Source organism: Protopterus annectens, chromosome 14.part0 (assembly GCF_019279795.1).
Source record: "Protopterus annectens isolate FY-2018-M chromosome 14.part0, PAN1.0, whole genome shotgun sequence".
Lineage (NCBI taxonomy): Eukaryota > Metazoa > Chordata > Ceratodontiformes > Protopteridae > Protopterus > Protopterus annectens.
The window spans coordinates 426,013,435-426,033,135 of NC_056748.1; positions in this window are offsets into that span (position 1 = coordinate 426,013,435).

A 19,701-nucleotide genomic window follows, 5' to 3' on the forward strand; every position below is an offset into this window, starting at 1 on the left:
AATACTTCAACAACCAAAAGAGAACCAGAGACTACTGACTGTGTCAGGGGTTCACAAGGTTCTGGCTCTGAATCTTAGTGTGCTCTCACATTAGTATACAAAACAGCCTATTAGAGGCATTGAGTATAATGTGTCCTTCAACCCATAAATAGGAACTTGAACCTTCTTGAGTAACATATTTTAACTCTGACACACTCCATCCTTAAATATTATAGATTCTCCCTGAAATCCAGTGTCCAATGTGCTGTTCTCCACCTCTAAACAAAAAGCATGAACTATCAAACATTCTCTAGGTTCTAAAGCTCATGATTCTTTCCCACCATTCCTCCATCATGATTCGTTCCCACCATTACTGCTGCATGGACATATCTACCCAAAGGATACCTGACAATGAATCAGCTAAGCTCTAATATGACTGATTTTTGCCAGATTACATATTTCCTACCCACAGAATACTCATTCAGACTATTTTAAGGCATTCAAGGAACTTCACATCAGTAGGTGAGTCATTTCACAGTGACTTTGTACTGTAAACCAGGTCATGTATCAGGTGTTAAATGAATGTGATTAGGTTCCATCTGGAATCCTGAAAATCTATTCCAGCTGTACTCCACAGGTAATCTAAGATTGCTGATGAGCATATTTGTTCTTACTGTCCTGTAGACCATTATACATTCTGTTCTGTGTCCCCTATGGGAGAGTAAAAACAGACTTAATTTTTTTTATCCTTATAACAGTTATATACGGGTATATGGACGGTGCAGTGGTGCAGCTGTAGTATTATTGCCTCACAGCAAGAGGTTCTCCAGTTCAATTCTGGGCTGGGGTGCCTTCTGTGTGGAGTCTGCATGTCCTGCCTGCATTCATGTGGGTTTCCTCTGGGTGCTCTGGTTTCCTCCCACGTTACAAAGACATGCATCTGGAGCATTTTTCCCCAGGCCTCCACTGAAAATTGGCTCCGTTCCAAGTCGGACTTTCCTGGCAAACAAATGTTATTTTCCTGGAAAACAAATGTTAAATAAAATAAATAAATAACCCCTGCCTCCTAAAAAAGCAAGCTTTTTAATCCATCTCTACTTGATTCTTTCTAGATGGCTAAACATTTGATGGCAAGAGAGATGCAGAACATTCCAGAATTGATCTGATTACATAGACCATTCAAGGAATTATGAAAATTGGAGCTCTGTTGTCCATAACTCTAATTACAGCATCTGTAGTTTTATTGCATAGGTAGTGTGTGTGTGTGCTGTTAAACGTTCACTTGTTGATCAGTGCTAACCCAATCTCATCAAAACAAACACTTTTTAAATTAGCATTATTAATCAATCTGTTAGTGCTACACTTCTCATTTTCAAATATCTTGTAATTGGATATTTCATATTTGGAGCCACAAATCCATTTTAGCCAGTCATCAAAGGTAAAGGCAACATCTCTTGTGCATACACTCAGTGCCATGGATGAAGCTACTCTTGCTAGGACAACAGTATAGTATATCTGGCAACATCTTTTCTTTTAGACTGTTGTAGTATTTACTGCAAATGGCACAGTTCTGCATTTCCTATTCAACATGAGTTGAGGTTCTTGACCAATACATTGTTTTACATTATCTATTTTTGTTCTTTATAATCCTCCATTGTGATTAATGTACCCTCTCAAGCATTTTCTTCTCAGAGGATTGTGTTTTAGTTTGTCAGCTTTGAACACCATGCCCTGAACAGAACTTATTTCTTCCATGAAAGAAAAATAAGACTGAATTTCTTTCTTTACTGATGATTTTTTTGTTCAGACCAGTCTTTCATTGTAACATCTATTAACACCTGCACTTCTAAGTCAGCATCAATAGATCTCTTCTGCAGGATTACTTAAATAATTTCTATTTCTTTGAACAATTATCCATGCTTCTCTGGGAAGTACACTATTATCAACATATCTGCTATGTATAACTCCGTGACTAATCTTACTTCACTTTGAGACTATATTTCTTCATACTAAGTAACAGACTCTGCAGTTTCAAATGTGTCTTATACAAATACTTTCCAAACATGATTTGCAGGGGTTTGTGTTTTGTTTCCACCAGAAATTCCTTACAATAGATTTATTCATGGAATTTATCACATACACACTAATACTAACCATTCCTTTCCTTTTCTGTCTGTGTTTTTTTTAGTGTGTCTGTATGTCATCTTGACCAATAAATAATTGGTGTGTTCTCTTGTAAAATCATAACTCTTGTATTATTCTGACTGGCATCTACTTTCTACACAACTGATATATTCACAGCATACTATTTTAATGTTGGTATTTTTGTCACTAGTTTAAGTATCTCAAATCTTTATTTTCCTATTAATGGTTCCATGCTCATTTTATATCTTACGCTGACAGCTTTATTGGAGGAATTATTATAACAGAGCTAGGTACAAGTGTTGCAAGATACTACAACATTTCTAGAAACATTTGCATACCTCCTAATTTTGCCATTTGTACAGTTGGTGAGATTTTTTTTTCTTTATATTGCTTCAGTCTTCCTAACAATAGAATATGATGTGTATTTCAGACTTGTCAATATTATTTACATTGGCTGTTATTTAACATGAAACTATGGTGTTTGGTTCCACACTATTGGATCATTTGTTATGGCTGCAATACTTTCCAGTCCTTGAATTACATGTGCAACAGTTCCTTTGAATACTTCTATTGCTGATGAAATTCCAAATGGAAATTCAAGCAATGTGTACCTTGTTAGTATTGTTTTGAACTTGCTTCATCTAATATTTTTGTACAGCTTAGAACACTTCTTGAGCTGTAGACAATAGTAATGCTCTGTCTGAATCACTTTCCTCAGATTGTAAAGCTTTACATAAGCAAAATGTGTATTGCTTCACAACAATTACCATAATTTTACCTGTTTTGTTTGGTGTAATTATTTCTTGATGCAAAGGGTTCCCATCTTTTAGTTCTTACTTTGTTTTACTTTTAAGAGATACTGTAGTTTCCTGAGAGCTTGTTTCACTGTCATAGTTCCATTGTTTATTTCTACATGAGGTTTCTTTTAGGGGATAAACTCTTAACTAGGCTTGTAAAGGTACCAAGACCATTAGTCTAGTAACCTCCTATGATCCTGAGATGATAGTCTCCTGGCAAATGTCCTAGCCTGTAAATAAATCAGCATACAGGCTATCATTCCTTTAGCTGTGTACTATATCCAAGATATCTGTGTGTCTGATTGCATCTGCACATATGCAGTCTGTTTCTAGCTTCTCACAAACCAGGCCACCCAAAATATTAAAAGAATTACATTTTTGAAGTGGTACAGTTTGAAATATAAACTTGTTCTTTTTGTTTTTTATATTCACACCAATAATTTTGACCTAATAGTGTCACTTAGTAGCAAGAGCATATTAGTAATGTGCACACAGCTGTATTTTCCAGTGTCATTCAATGCCAATGCAAAATTAACATCTTAGACAAAATATTGCACTCTGTGCCTGTGTCTAGTTTAAATTCATTCTGCCTGTTTCTCAGCATTTCCTGGCAAAATATTGAGCTGGTTTCTTTTGTCAGTATTTCAGATGCATTTTCAGACATCATTTTATCAAGTATTTTCCCATTCAGTAGCACCTGGTAGAGCTAATTTTGGTGCAATTCATTCTCTTATTTCTTTTCAGTAGCAAAATATTATTTTCAGCAGTTTTGTTTTTGTACTGTACAGCTTTATAAAATGTCCTTTTCTAGCACAGATTATATGAAACTTAATGTAGTGCAAGTCTTCTTTTGTTTATAGTCATGCCTAGTATACAAGGCTTGATTTTTAATTGCACATTGTTTTCTCCTGTATCCATTTTTTTGTTACAATGCATTATCAAGGGGTTTATCATATCCATTATTTTTCCAACAAAATCTCTGTTTCTCAGGTTAGTTCTCTTGCATTGTTAATCCTTTTCCTTGATTAATTATTTTAGCTGTGTACTGATAATTTTGCCTGCTCTGCCCATATTACAACTTCTGAATAGGTCACGTCTGTTTCTGTTAATGGCTTACCTCTTGTTTTATTACCTTGTATACCACACCCTACCACCTGACATATGATCAATTACTGATAAGCATCCCTCTAAAAAAGAACTTAAATCATTCTTGCTTAGCTCTGGACTCTGTAACTGTCCTATGTCCTTAGCGTCTCACACTCTCACCTTTCTCACTATATCGCTACTGCTTCTTGGGGTTATTCATCTAACTCCTGCTGTAAATGCCTTACCATAGTATTGCTTCACCAAGGAGATATAATGTAGAAAGTTTTGTATTCTCACTGTATATAATTGATATGCTATAATCTTGATGTATTATGTGATCGCTGCCTTGGAAACTTTTCTTTCTCACTGTGTATAACTGATATGCTATAATCTTGATGTATTGTGTTATTGTTGCCTTTGGTAAACTTGTCTTATTGTGGAGCTTTTCTTCCCGGGCCTCTGCTGATAAACAAATGTTAAATAAACAGATAAATCACAAATAAGGGTTTACTAAGTTTGGTTGCAACAGAACAACCTATAAAAGCAGCTGCTGATACGTGAACACATGAATCTCAGTTACTCAGGTATATGTACTCAAACTATACTGGACTTTATGCAAATTATTGCAGTATGTAATACTTGTTCTTGAAGCTAGGCAGTAACACCTTTATGGGGGCATATTATGGCATGTGCATAGTAGTACTACATACTGAATGTATTCTAAAATCCAATACCACTTTCTTGCAAGCTATAGGTCCCCCTCTATGACCCAGGAAACCTATACCATATATTTAAACTTATTGGAAACACTCACCGTCCAACCCAATACCATATTCATGAGTGACTTTAATTACCCCACTATTAACTGGGAATCATATATGACACCAAAATGTACAGACACAGAGACTCCTGGATTTTATAAACACAAACTACCTGGACCAGATTGTCAATACACCAACCAGGGGTGTAACCATACTGGATCTAGTCCTCACTAATATGGGAGAGTGCTGCACACCCCCTACTGTAATGTCCTCCCTGGTAAGGTCAGACTACAAGATGGTCTCCTTTGAAGTAAAAATAAAACCTGGACCCCCAGCTAAACCTGGAGTATTCAGGAACTACGCTAAGGCTAACTTCTTGCTATTAAGTGATAACCTGGCAAATTTTCAAGCCCCCATAAACCAGAAGAACACTGTTGTCTATGCAGAACTGTTCACAGAAACCCTGTACAAGCATGTTAATAGCTGCATAGAGTCAGACCAATAACTTGCCTTCCAACGACATATAAACTATACACTGGAATTGATGCTGAAAGAGTCTATGCTAACAGAGTATATAGTTATTTAGAAGAAAACTGAATTATGGCAATAGAATAAAAGGGCAAGAAAAGAAAGTCATATAGAACAAAGGATCATTTGCTGTTAAAGTCATAGTAGAGAACTGTAAAAAGGGGAAGAATTTAAGTATGGCATGGATTGACTACAAAAAAGCATTTGATAGTGTCCCACATTCATGGATAAAAGAGTGCTTAAAAATGTATAAGATACACCCTACACTGATCAACTACATTACATTGACCATGAAACAGTGGCAGACAACTTTGCAGTTAAGCCATGATAAAGAACTAATTATTATTCCAGGGATAAAAATTCAAAGGGGGATATTCCAGGGTGACTCTCTGTCACTGCTGCTATTCAGCCTTGCCGTTAACCCATTAAGCTGTCTACTTAATGGCTTAGGCCATGGCTATAATTTGGTTCCTAGAAAACAACAGTGTAAAGACATCTCATCTTCTCTTTCTCAATAATTTTAAATTGTGTAGCTCATCATATGAGGAGCTGAAAGTATAACTGCAAGTTGTCAAAACTTTTTCAGATGATATAAGAATGCCATTTGGTCCTGATAAATGTCCAAAAGCAACCTTTAAAGCAGGAAAACTGCAGCACCAAGAAAATATCAGTTTGGAACAGGAATGTGATATAAAAGAACTTGAGCAACTGGGAGTGTGTAAATATTTGGGAACTGATGAAGGATCAACAATAAAACATGAACAAATGTGAATAAAATGTAGTAAGGAGTACATTAGAAGACTTAATCCTGAAAAAGCGTTGGCATCTAGGAACAAAATCCAAGCTATAAACCAATTTGCTCTTCCTGTCCTAACTTACAGTTTTGGAGTGATTGACTGGCAAAACATGTTGGATAGATTAGATAAGAAAACAAGAAGGATGCTTCATGCTCACCAAATGATTTATAAAAAATAGTGCATACCAAAATTATATATTTCCCATTCCAGAGGAGGGATGGGCCTCCTTGAAATTGATAACATGTACATATCTGCAGTTGTGGGACTCCACATATATTTTCTGACCTCAAAACATCCAAATGTAGTAAAAGTTTTGAAACATGAGGAGAATAAATCTAAGATGACTTCCCCTACTTAAGCTAGTGGAAGCATATCGGTGTCAAGCAGGAATGGAAGTCAAACCACAAGTGGATAAAACCCAGGCAGCAACTGAATGTGCCAAAAAGAAAGGAAAGAATATAAGGTGAAGGACATGTGGAAAATGCATAAATATAGTTGCAAGTATAGAAAACTTCTGGAAGAACCTCATGTTGATCAGGAACGAATGCAGGAATGGTTAAGGAGAGGCGAATTCAAACCAAGAGACGAAAGGTTAATATTGGTGGCACAAGATAGTGGGCTGCCTACATGGTTTACAAAGTCCATTGAACATGTGGGAGAAACAGAAAAATTTAGGTTTTGTAAAACAGAATTGGAAACAGTTAAACGCCTTGTTGCTACTTGCGACATACTAATGGCAGAAGGACAGCATACTGAAAGGCATAATAATGTGGCAAGACTGTTGCAGTGGGGATTGTGCAAACATTATGGTATTGAAATGGCTGAGAAACACTGGAAACATGAGCCACAAAGCATCCCAGAAAATGATGAAGTCTACATCACATGGGAGCATCCATTACCAACAGTTCAAAAGATAGATGCTAGAAAATTGGATATAGTGGTCCAAGAAAAAAAGACAAAAGTAGCATTGATCATTGAAATCGCCACACCCAGTGACTACAGTGTCCTGCATACAGACAGACACAAAGTCATAAAATATCAGGATTTGCAAGCAGAAATGAGAGCAATGTGGCAGAAAGATACCTAGATAGTTCCAATAGGAGTAAGTCCAATGGGTCTTATAAAAAGGGGTCTACAATCATATTTAGATATGCTACCAACATGTGTAACTCTGTATGAATTGCAGAAGGAATCATTACTGGGCACATTGTGGGTGCTGCAAAGAGCACTTTTGGCTGACATCAAAGAGTGAATCAATACTAATTTCTTGAACTTTAACTGTACTTTGACTTAGGAATGGGGTCCATTCCTGTCATGGTATTAGAAACCCAAAAGATTTGGAGAAATTTTAAAAAGGCACCTGTACCCACCAGGAAGGAGTACAGAACTAACTCAAAAAACAAGCCACCCTGGTGTTATCACAAAATTAATAGGCTGTATAACAAAATGAAGAAAATCATGGCAAAAATTAAGAGGTGCAGCACACAGCAGGATAAATGCACTCTCATCAAAATAAACAAATAATTCAGAGGACAAATAAAGTCTAACAAAACCAAATTTGAGGTAAATTTGGCCACCCAGGCCAAGGACAATCACAAGGCATTCTTTAGCTATGTCAGCAACCTCAAAGGCAATACACAATTGTGTGCAGAGCTCATTGTAAATGGAGCCACCTATACTGAGCCAGAAGATTTAGCAAACATACTGACTGATAAATTCAGCTCCAACTTTACCTCTCTCTCCCCCTCAACCTTTCCTCCCTCAAATATAAGACTCAGAAATAACTCCCCCAAACTATAGCATCCTAAGAAAGGACAGAACCCAAAAGAAAAAAGGTGGTGAAGTAGCATTACTTTACCCATCTTCCCTAACAATTACCCCTTATACGAAAGCTATACCTCAATTTTCCACAGCAGAAGTAACCTTAGCCCTCCTAAAGATTAATAATAAAAAAGTATATGCGTAGCAACCCTGTACATTCCACCAGGAAATAATATTCCTATCCTAGAAGATATCCTCTCCTGGATCTCGTCCAACATACAAAATGAGACTATAATCCTAGGAGACATGAATATGGGCTTCCATAAATTCTCCCACAAACTCCCAAAGTATAAACCTATATAAGTTCACCCAACTTATAAACACTCCCACTAGACCAACTAAAGATGGTAATTCTGGTACTATTTTAGATTGGATACTCGCTTCCCACCCTCATGTTAGAGGCACCTTACCCGACTCCCTTAGCAACCATCTCCCTGCCTTAGCTCATCATTCTCCATCTTCCCTGCAATCACTCCATAACATTATCTCAGTCCGTTGTCTAAAAAATTTTACTCTCAAACCTTCTCCAACTCCTTAAAACTCATAAACTGGAACCCACTAAAATCCTTTCCTCTGGATACTGCAGTTACTTACTTCAATACCTCCTTTCTTAACCTTCTAAATAGTTTCTCCCCCCTTAGATCCAAAAGGGTCAAAGCAAAAACTACTCCTTGGCTTAGGAAAGAAACCATCTCTCATATGCATCTCTGTGATAAAGCATGGAAACAGTACCAGAAACATAAAACTCCCAATTACCTACCTGAATACAAGCAACTCTGCAATAGAGTAAAAAAACAAATTACTAAGGACCGTAAAACCTATTATTCAACACTACAGAATAATCACAAGTCAAATCCTAAGAAATTCTGGAATAGCATCTCTACCCTTCTCCATCCTGGAAAAAAAGAGTATCCCTGCCCAGATCCTAACTCCTCTGAACTGTCCCTGGCTTCTCAATTTAACTCTTTCTTTATAGATTCAGTAAACAAACTCACCAAATCTTTCACAAACAATGCAACAGGCGAGGCCAAATATCCCTCCACAACCTTAACCCCCCCACCCCAAACACCACTGATACTTCTCATCTCCCCTTCTCTTTTGCACCTATTCCTGTTAGTACTATAAAAAAAACTGTTACAAAAGGTGAAACCTTGTTCAATTGCCCCTGATCAACTCCCATCAAACTTTCTCAAATTAGCCGCCGATGGCATTGCTTTTCTCATTTCCATCCTAATAAACCGTTCTATCCAAGAAGCCTATGTACCCTCCCTCTGGAGGCAAGCCTTTATTATCCACCTTCACAAAGGAGGCAGTAACACCGAAATCTCCAACTTCCTCCCCAACGCCATCCTATCCCCCATTTTGAAGATCCTTGAAAAATGCATCCACTTACAGCTCCTACCTTATCTCTTAAATAACCAACTACTGATCACCACACAACATGGTTTCAGACCAGGACACAGTACCACCACAGCCCTCCTCTCTTTTGTAGAAATAGTTAACCACGCCCATGATTCTGGCAACTTTGTATCCACCCTACTATTAGACTTATCAAAAGCATTCGATACAGTGTCTCACAAACTTCTCATCTAAATGATCCCATCTTAATCTTTCCTCTGCCTCCACCAACTGTTTTTTTAGCTACCTATCCAATAGGCAGCAAGCTGTCCAATGGAAAAACTCTACTTCTTCCTTCCTCCACACTCTCACAGGGGTTCCACAAGGTTCCATACTTGATCCCCTACTATTCAACATCTTCATTAATGACTTTCATTACTGTATTCCAAACACCAAGCTCATCCAATACGCTGACGACTCCACTGTAATCTGTTCAGCCACATCCATACCCATACTCTTGAAACTTACTCTAGATGCCTTCTCTTGCACAGAGGAGTGGATGAGAAACAATCATCTTGCCCTCAACCCCTCAAAATCCAAAATTATGATATTTACTCCTGGTGCTGCTGTATTGTTGTCACCTCACAGTTAGACGTTGCCCGTTCGATTCTCAGTAAGAGCGTCTTCTGTGTGGTAACATGCGTGAATGGGCGTTCCTTCATTGAAGGTTGTGCGTTAGGCCCGGCAAGCCAGTATGTAAAAATCTACTGCCAATCATTAGTGGACCAGAATTCCGCTGTGGTGACCCCTAACCGGGAAAAGCCGAAAGGCACAAACAAACTCCTTCGAAATCTGTCAAAATAGATAAGATCTCTTTCTCTATAACTAGTCAAAATTCAATCCCAGTAGATATAGTTCCCCATTCAAAGATTCTCAGAGTCATTATCGACAAACAACTAAAGTTCGTTGCCCATCTACAGACAAATATTAAAAAAACACATCAGAAACTGGGCATGTTATACCGACATGGACATTATCTCACTCCTTCAACCAGGCGTACCCGTTCAACCACACACCTTATTCTCTCTCTCATGTATGGTGCCCCTCTTCTTACAAATCTTCAAATCTCTCTGAAGTCTAAACTTGCTTCCTGCTACAATAACATTTCTAAATTTGCAACTGGATCCAAATCCTCCTCACACCACTGCAAGGCCCTTCACTCTCTGAATTGGTTGGAACTACCCAATTATCTCTCCTTTATTCAACTATCCCTTGCTCATAAACTCATATTCAAACCTTTAAACTGTCCCTCACTCTCCTCCATCCTCAAACTTCGCCAGCCTAACAGACTTCTCAGGTCCAACAACCAAAATCTTCTGGAAGTGTATAAGCCAATACGGACTCCAGGTACACTTTTACTATCTTGCATGGTTATGGAATCCCCTTACCCCCCAAATTCGAACCACTAACAATCCTGCATCCTTTAAAAAACTACTTCATTCATATCTCTCTTCCCACTGGGAATGCTCCTGTTCCCTACCTACTTGACCTTCCTGTCAACCCTCACCCTTCTTATCTCTACTTTTATCTCTACTACATTACTTTATATCTTTCTCTTTCTGCCTCCCTCTCACTATATATCTTGGAACTTAAATGTGCACTCTCTCTTATACGTGTTGTTACTTGCCTAACTACTATGACTCCCACATATAATTAAATATATAATGTTCTACTGTCTCTGACTGTGATAAATGAACTATGTATAATTTTGAAGACTGTTGTATTGTGATTTTAAAAACTTGATGTACTGTAATTTGTTATTAACACTGTACTTGGAGCTTTTCTCCCTGGGCCTCCATTGAAAATGGGCTAATTTTTCGGCCCAATGGACTTTCCCAGTAAATAAATTGCAAATAAAAAATAAATAAATAAATAAATACCATCAAATATAGCTCCCCTGCTGTCACTAGGGAACAGGTCCTTAATGCTCTGTCTAAGGCCAAGAACACTGCATGAATGATCCCAGACAATATCCCAGGATGCCTTCTAAATAGCATGAACATGACCTATCAGGCCCTCTGGAATTATTTAACTGTAGCCTCTAAACAGGCTTTGTCCCTCATAAATGGAGAACAGCAACAGTCATCCCTCTGCACAAAGGTGGGCCATCTACAGACCCATAAGTCTCACTAGTCTTGAATGTAAAGCCATGGAAAGAATCATCATGGAAATGATCAGTAGTGATATAGTAAAACTCCATACACTGGACCCAACCCAGTTTGGTTTCATCAAGGGCAGGTCATGCCTACTCAACCTGGTGGACTTTGAGAAGGTCACAAAAGCAATGAATGAGGGAAAAATGGTTCACACTGCCTACATTGACCTGACCAAGGAATTTGACACAATACCCCACTCAGGCATTCTTGACAAATTCAAGAAGTTAGGTACAAACCTGTATGTCACACAGTGGATAGCCAAGTGGCTCACAGACACAACCCAGAAAGTTAGAATCAGGGAGTCCACCTCTACAAAGAGGCCAGTCACAAGTAGTGTCCCTCAGGGATCGGTTCTTGGACTGCTCCTTTTTGGGATTTATTTCCTTGAAGCCAAAGCCAATGTCAGTGGTCGCTGGATGACTAAATTTGCAGATGATTGCAAATTAGGAGCTGTCATTGAATCCCACACTGACACAAATGTTCTCCAGGAAGGGCTGACACAGACAAACAACTATGTGTCAGAGCCATGGACTAAAACTAAATGCCAAGAAATGCATAATAGCATCTTTTGGGAAGTCATCCACCCCTGGTAACTATCATATTGACAACACACCACTTAGAGCTGACCCAGTAGTCAGGGGCTTAGGGACAAATAGACAGTAACCTAGACTTTGACCATCACATGTGTACAGTAGTGAGGAAATTATTCTATGTTGCACAACTTATAAACAAAGTAATGGCATCTAAGTCCAAGGAAGTCATTGTTCCACTGTATTCAGCATTCTGTTTTGATGAAGTCCCATTTCGGAAGGGACAAAATCACTTGACCGTCTGTTTTATTCATGGTTTATTAAACACCTTTTTTTGTCATTTGTGGTTCTACAGTTTTATCTTTAGTACACCTAAGCAAGTGTTTTACCCACTACCTGTGTCTTTGAGTTTCTTATGAACAAAGGTATAGCATCTAAGGCCAAGGAAGTCATTGTTTCACTGTATTCAGCATTCATCAGACCTCTCAGAGTACAATGCTCCCTTTGGATATACTTAACCAGGCATATCCAACAACTGGAATGTCCACAGAGGTTCTTCACTAAAAGAATACAAGGTGTAAGTAATATGTCCTATGCAAACCACCTCAAGGCCCTATCCCTGTATTCTGTCTCCTACAGACTTTTGAGGGGAAATCTATGCCTGACATACAGGGCATTATTAGACCCCACTCGGATGGACCTCCTGCATACCCACAAAACAAGCAGCACCAGAATTACCCATTCTGAAGACTTAAATCTTGCCTGTTATATATGTAGAACCTGCTGGAAAAACAGGTATGTGTCCCAGAGACTGCCCCATCTCTGGAACAGGCTCCCCATCCATGTGAAGCAGAGTTAGTCCCTAACCTAATTCAAGTGCAACTTGGACAATTGGATGGGGAATGGGAACTACATCCTTGGTTTGGCAATTATGTCTCTAATGGACACAGGCAACCTGTAAATGGTTCATCTTCCAGGCCCCTGCTTGTAAATGTTTCATCTCCCAAGCCCCTGCTTCCACTTATCAAGGGTAGCAGAACTTGTCAGAGATTTGGGATGCATGGCTAGGCTTAAAAAGGCCCTTGTGGTCGTTAGCCTAGTAAATACCTATGAATCTATAAATATATGAAAATGCAAAATATAGCTTCTTATGTTATGAAAAAGGAACATAAAAAATCATAAGGTACATACACAAAATCTTCCAGTAGATAAAGTAAAACAGAAATTTAATGAACACTCAAATATAATACATATTTATTTATTTATTTAGTTAGTTAACATTTATTTACTGGGAAAGTCTGACTGGGACAGAGCCTGTTTTCAGCAGAGGTTTGGGGAGAAATGCTCCATATTTGATAGTACATCTCAAGTAACCTTACTCTGACCTCCTCTTCTCACCACCTATGAAGGTCTGAATGGTATTTCTTCACGTCACATAGTGGTGCACTGCTCATTATAGCAGGGAGTGCAGGTGGCATTATTAGTCTGGCAAACTGTACCAGGCATCCACTTTATACCGGGGACACTCGAGAGAATCTAGTGGTCCCTAACAAATACAAAAATATTTTACTTTCCTTGCTGAAGCTCTGGGAAACCCTGTCAAACTAAGTGGATGCCATGATCATATACCAAGTCACACTAGCCACCCAGCAGTATGAACATTGACTCTAGATGATAGTTACTGATGATGTGACACCCTGACCCCTTGTGAAGAAATGGGAAAAGGAGGGTTATGGATGGATAGATGGTAGCCTTCTTATGCTTATAGCCATTGTGTTTCTTTTCAACATGTGGCACACACAGTAGGGCAGTTTGTTAGTGCGACCCATTGCAATACCACCATTGCTTAGTGTAAACACTGATTCAGTGGTAAAGTAATGTTAAGGTGTGAGCACTGGCACAGGAAGTGTGCACTAAATACTTGCTGACAAACTTTGATTGAAGTTTTGCTTTTTAGTGCCTCCCCAAGCCAAAATAAGTAAAAACAGCCACTCAGGAACAATAATTACTTACTGCTTCATTAGCATGTGTTACTCCAGAAGCTTCAGATTTACACAACATAAACTGCAGTTGCTAAGGGCCTCATCAAGTTTTGGAAGACTGCGGGCCAGCAACTTTCTAAGCTTGTAGAAAGTGAGGAAATCCAAAAGAAGCCTGCTTGTTTTAAAGGTATGTGCATACCTCAGAACTTTACAGAAACTGTTACCATGCCATAAAATGCTTGCTTGTAAACTGCACTAGGATTGTTATAATGTTAAATATTTGTTTATGTTGTAGCTTAGAGGTACACTCATGCAGAAAAGTATGAGGAGTTTGTATTCTTCAGTCAGCTACTTTGATATGGAAAGATGCATGTTTCTGTGCAGAGAGCCGATACATTGCACAGCATGTAATTTTGTACTTGTACAATTTAGCCATTGTTATACTACTAGCACAAGAGTTAAGTCTGTGATGTCCATTTTTATTGTGGTGTGATGCCATGTACAGACTGACAACCCCTCTTGCACTTGATTGCCTAATTAAGCTGCATTTACAGTTTATGTTGCTTGGAGGAAAGACTGCATGTTGTACAATGTGTGGGTGTGTGTGTGTTTTGTCTATTTGAAGCGTAGTGGATTGAAGACTTTATGTAGATTTGGTACAGAAACTGTAATCTGTGTGCATTCAGCAGCAGCACATCTAGGCCCCACATATATAACTCTGTATAGTTGCGTAATACACACTGGAGCAGGACCTCACCTTACTTAGGACATTATCTATTGAATGCATTTGTAGGCTTATCAGGTTCTGCTCAGTATGTAATTGTTCTCTAGATCTCTGTAAGTCAATTCAGAGTACATCCATGCCTTAACCTTCTCATGGCCTCTGCAAGGTCAGCCAATGACAGTCGTTACATGGATGGTAATGCAAAATGGCCTAGAGTAGGAAACTAATACATGTAGATGCCAAGTACTGCCCTCAAGTCCAACTGGTTCAATGTTGTACAGTACAAGGCCACATACTTCCTGCCCCTAAAACATACTATAGATTGCATCACTATCAGTGCAGGCATATGTCTGATATTGATGCAAATGTTCTCACATGCTGTTTCTTTTTCATTCCAATCCACAGTGCCCAACTGTGGCAAGTAGAGGAAATGCAAGTACTCCATACAGAAAATGAGATTTTGCTTCAGGCCCTACACCTTCGCAGTTAAAGGAATATTTGCCATGATAAATCTGATGGCCCTTTTACGACCATGCCTGGTGGGGGAAGTTAAGGACATCAGTGTTGTCAGGAGCTAGGCCAGGGATTACAAACAAGTGAGACTTAGGCCACGAACATGATAACTACTGTTAAAGCTTGTGCTGCCACTTGCATACTGGGTAAATGTGTTGGTCAATACAAATTAAAAGCATTATACCTTTTCAGAGGAACATCACTGCTTTAGAGTTAGAGACTGTTGCTCATCCCATTAATATAGATGATGAACAGGTGGGGTAGTTCGCTTATATGCTTTATTACATAGAAACACATCAGGATGGATAGCAGCATTACAAAATATAAACAAACTGATTAACTGACAGACTACACAGACATACATGCTTACATCTCAACAGCTTACTATAAAATGGCAGTCAGACTCGCACATGCTCAGTATTTATACACTTGTACAAGCCCCTAGAAAGTTTCTTAAAGGCATAAATACATATTGATCTACATCCTCCCTCTTAAACAGATTGCCCTCAATTAAATGACATTGGAATAAGACATGCAATAATATAAACATCAGAAACAAACACAATGTTCATGTCCAAGTTGCCGTGTATCTGTAACATGGTCTGAAAATGTGACCTGATGTAGTGATATAGTAATAAGAACTGGGTTTAGCAACAGGGACAGTCTTCAGTGAACAACTCATATCAAGAATTCTGGGATTCATCTCAGGCTCAGGGATATTTACTGGAACATCATATGGAACTGGAAAGCTGGATAACTCACTCTGAAATGGAGTCTTTCCTCACAGGCAAGGTACTGTGGTAGCAGCTTGGACACTGGCATCAAATGTTTCCGATTCTGCCTAAACTCTAATCCTTGTGATTCTACAATGCACAATCTCAGCTTTGGGCAAACACTTTTCACGACTCCAATCTGATCATAACCTTTGCACATTTGCATTCTCACCGTTTCTCTTTCATGTAATGGATTGAGCAGTTTACTGAACTTATTGTAATAAGACTTCTGGGATAGATGCTTCTTTAACAGATGGGATGATCTGTTATTCTTAGCACTTGGAACCAATAAACTACTGCTGACTGGTAATGTATTTCTGGTTTGTCTCGACAGAAATCTCTGGGCAGGTAAATCAAGATGTTTATCATGATGAATATTTCTAAGATTCAAGAGATTCAGGAAAACATCACTATTATCTCATTTTAACTTCTCTAGTAACTGTTTCGCTCTTTGAGCTGCACATTCTGCCAAACCATTTGACTGTAGGTGCTAAGGACTACTTGTAACATGGATAAAATCTCACTCTTCCGCAAATCGTTTGAATTACTGGCTAGTAAACTGTTTCCCATTGTCAGAAATTACTTTGTGTGGACCACCACGGACTGCAAAATGATGGTTCATCTTAGTAATGACAGTACTGGATGCTAGATTAGGAAGTAGGTCAATCATGAACTAATTACAATAAGAGTCTACTAACACCAAGTAATGTTGACCATTCAATTCAAGAATGTCAGTGGCTACTGTCAGCCAAGGTATTTCAGGAATCTGGTTTAGCTGAAGTGGTTCCTTTTGATGTGGCTTTGTACTATTACATATAGAACAAGATGAAAGTGCTCTATCAATGTCTTGTGACATAGAAGGCCAAAATACTAGTCCTATCACCCTCTTTTTGGTATAATCAGTTCCTCAGTGGCCAACATAGAAGATAGCAATATACTTTGGCTGCAAAGACTTTGGAACAAAGACTTTAGGATGTTTCATGACGATACCATTGTTAGACAAAATCTCATCTCTGTAAGAAAAATAAGGTTGCACTTCTTGAGGTAAACTAGATTGCTTTGATGGCCATCCTCGATTGTTAAAGTGGTTGAGCTTCTGTAGAACAGGATCTGAGACTGTGTGATTTCTAAGCTCATCAAGATGTGTGGAAGAAAAATTTCTCACTTATGTGAGTGACTTCAAAATCAAGTTGTTTATTCCCATGCTGTTCAGTGGCATTTCTGGGCGATCTGGATAAAGTATCAGCAAGATAAAGAAGTTTGTCTTTTGTGTAGACAAGACTGAAATTGTACTTCTGCAATCTCAACATCATACACTGCAATCTGGCTAGAGCTGTATGCATAGGCTTTTTCAAAACAGTGACTGGAAGTTGGCGATCTGTTTCGATCTGGATAGGTCTACCATAAATATAATCATGGAACTTCAAACATGCAAACAGAACTGCCAAGAGCTCTTTCTCTGTCTGAGCATACTGCATTTTAGTTTGGGTTAGAGTTCTGGATGCATAGGCAACAGGTTGACCCTCTTGAAGAATAGCGACTGCACCAAGACCAAATTTTGAAGTATCACAGGAAAGAGTAACTGTCTTGTGAACATCATAGTATGAGAGTTGCTGAACTGGCAATTCTCTGTTTCAGGACATCAAATGCTCTCTGGTGCTGTTCCAACCATAACTAGGATACATTTTTATGTGTCAGCTCTGTAAGCAGTGCTGCTAGTTGTCTCAAGTCTGGAATGAACTTGCCTAGATAGTTAACCATGCCAAGAAAACGTTGAAGGACTTAAACATGGTCTGGAGCTGGCATCTCAAGAATAGCTGTATGCTTGGAAGGGTCTGGTCATAAGCCTGAACTGGTAAACAAATGACCAGCATAAGTAACTTCTCGTAACTTGAACTTGCAATTCTGAGGATTCAGTTGAAAAGTCACTTGACGTGCTGTTTCCAGAACTTTCTTGAGGTTTCTGTCATGCTCAGCTTCACCATTACCTCCTACTGAAAGATCATCTACTATAATAGCACAGGGATACGCAGAAAAAAATTTGCTCCATTGCACACTAAAAAACGTCACTGGCAGAAGTTATCTCAAATGGCATTCTCAAAAATCTATACCTGCCAAAACGAATACTGAATATAGTTAGCAACGAGGACTTCTTGTCAAGCACAATTTGCCAAAATTAAGTCATTGCATCTAAGACAGAATAAGTGGCTTTTGGCTACAGTGCTGCAACTTCTTCGACTGTACGCATTGGATGATGACGTCTTTACAGCACTTTGTTCAAATCTCATGGATGAATATATAATTTGGTATCATCTGAGCTTTTCTTATGAGCTACTACCATGGAAGATACCCATTCAGTAGGTTCTTCAACTGGACAATTTATAACTTGGGTCTAACTTCATGGATTACACAACTGGAAGCTTGCCTAGTTTGTCTTCAAAAAGATCAGCATAGGTAGAGAAAATATACTAGGCGAAATTAGAACAGTGGTCTTTTAAGCTAACATGATGGGCTTCCTTATTAAATGAAAGCAATCCCATTTTCAAACTGTCTCTGAGCCTTAATAATGACTGGACATGCCTTTTGATCACATAAAATAACAAGTCGTAGCTTCTACCAGCAGAACAATATGAAAATACTACTGAGCCTTCAGTTTGAGCCTCTTCTGCACCATAAGCAACAAGCTTCACACACTTTGCCAAATCAAATTTCTAACCAGCACATACTATAGCAAATGTTTCTGCAGACATAACATTTCACTATGAACCTTTGTCAACTTTGAGTTCTATGGGTCTTCCATTTATCCCAAACAGTACAAAATACTGCATTCTTGCCCATAAATCTACTGCATTGACTGTTTCATGAAGCATGGACACACCATCAACATAAAAAGTAGGGTCATGACTTTCTTATTGATTGACTTGTTTCTTTTACTGTTCCCATTTTTCTAAAATAATGTGTCCCTTTTGATTTACAAAACCTTTTGAAATGATTCCACTTATTATATCTGTGACATTGCTGACCAAAAGCCAAACATTTTTCCATTTTAGGCTCATGACTTCCACCACAATTATGACAGTTGGCAATAAAACTAGGTGGGGGCCCATTCTCTGAGTTTGCTGACTCACTGTTATGCTTCTCTGAGACTGTGTGTACTCTGGAATTTGCTAGAAACGTATGGGGTTTCCCAGTGACTGTTTCAGGATTTACAGTTGCTGCCATGTGCTTTGGCCTGTTTCTTTCAACCATGTGCTGCATACTATCAACATTGGCTTTAGAAGTTATTGGAAGCATGTATCTCTCATTTGTAAGCATATTCATGTGATTTTCTGTAAGCTCATATATCTGACAAATCTCAATGGTCTTATTCAAAGTTAAATCACTGTCACAAAGCAAAATCTTTCTCACAGCATCATCTTTAATACCACACACAAGTCTGTCTTTTATCAACTCATCCCTTAAATCACCAAATCTCCACATTTTAGCCTTTTTTCTCAAATCAGTTATATATGCTGCAAAAGTTTCACCAGGCTTTTGATCCCTTGTGTAAAATAAGTGTCTCTCCATTGTAACATTCATTTGGGGGTTATATATTTCTCTAAATTTATGTTTTAAGCACTCAGGGTCTTCCCTTGACTCAGCCGGTACAACTATATGACGGTTTTCTCCCTCTCCTGCAAAGACAGCAGGTGCACACACAAATGAATGCTC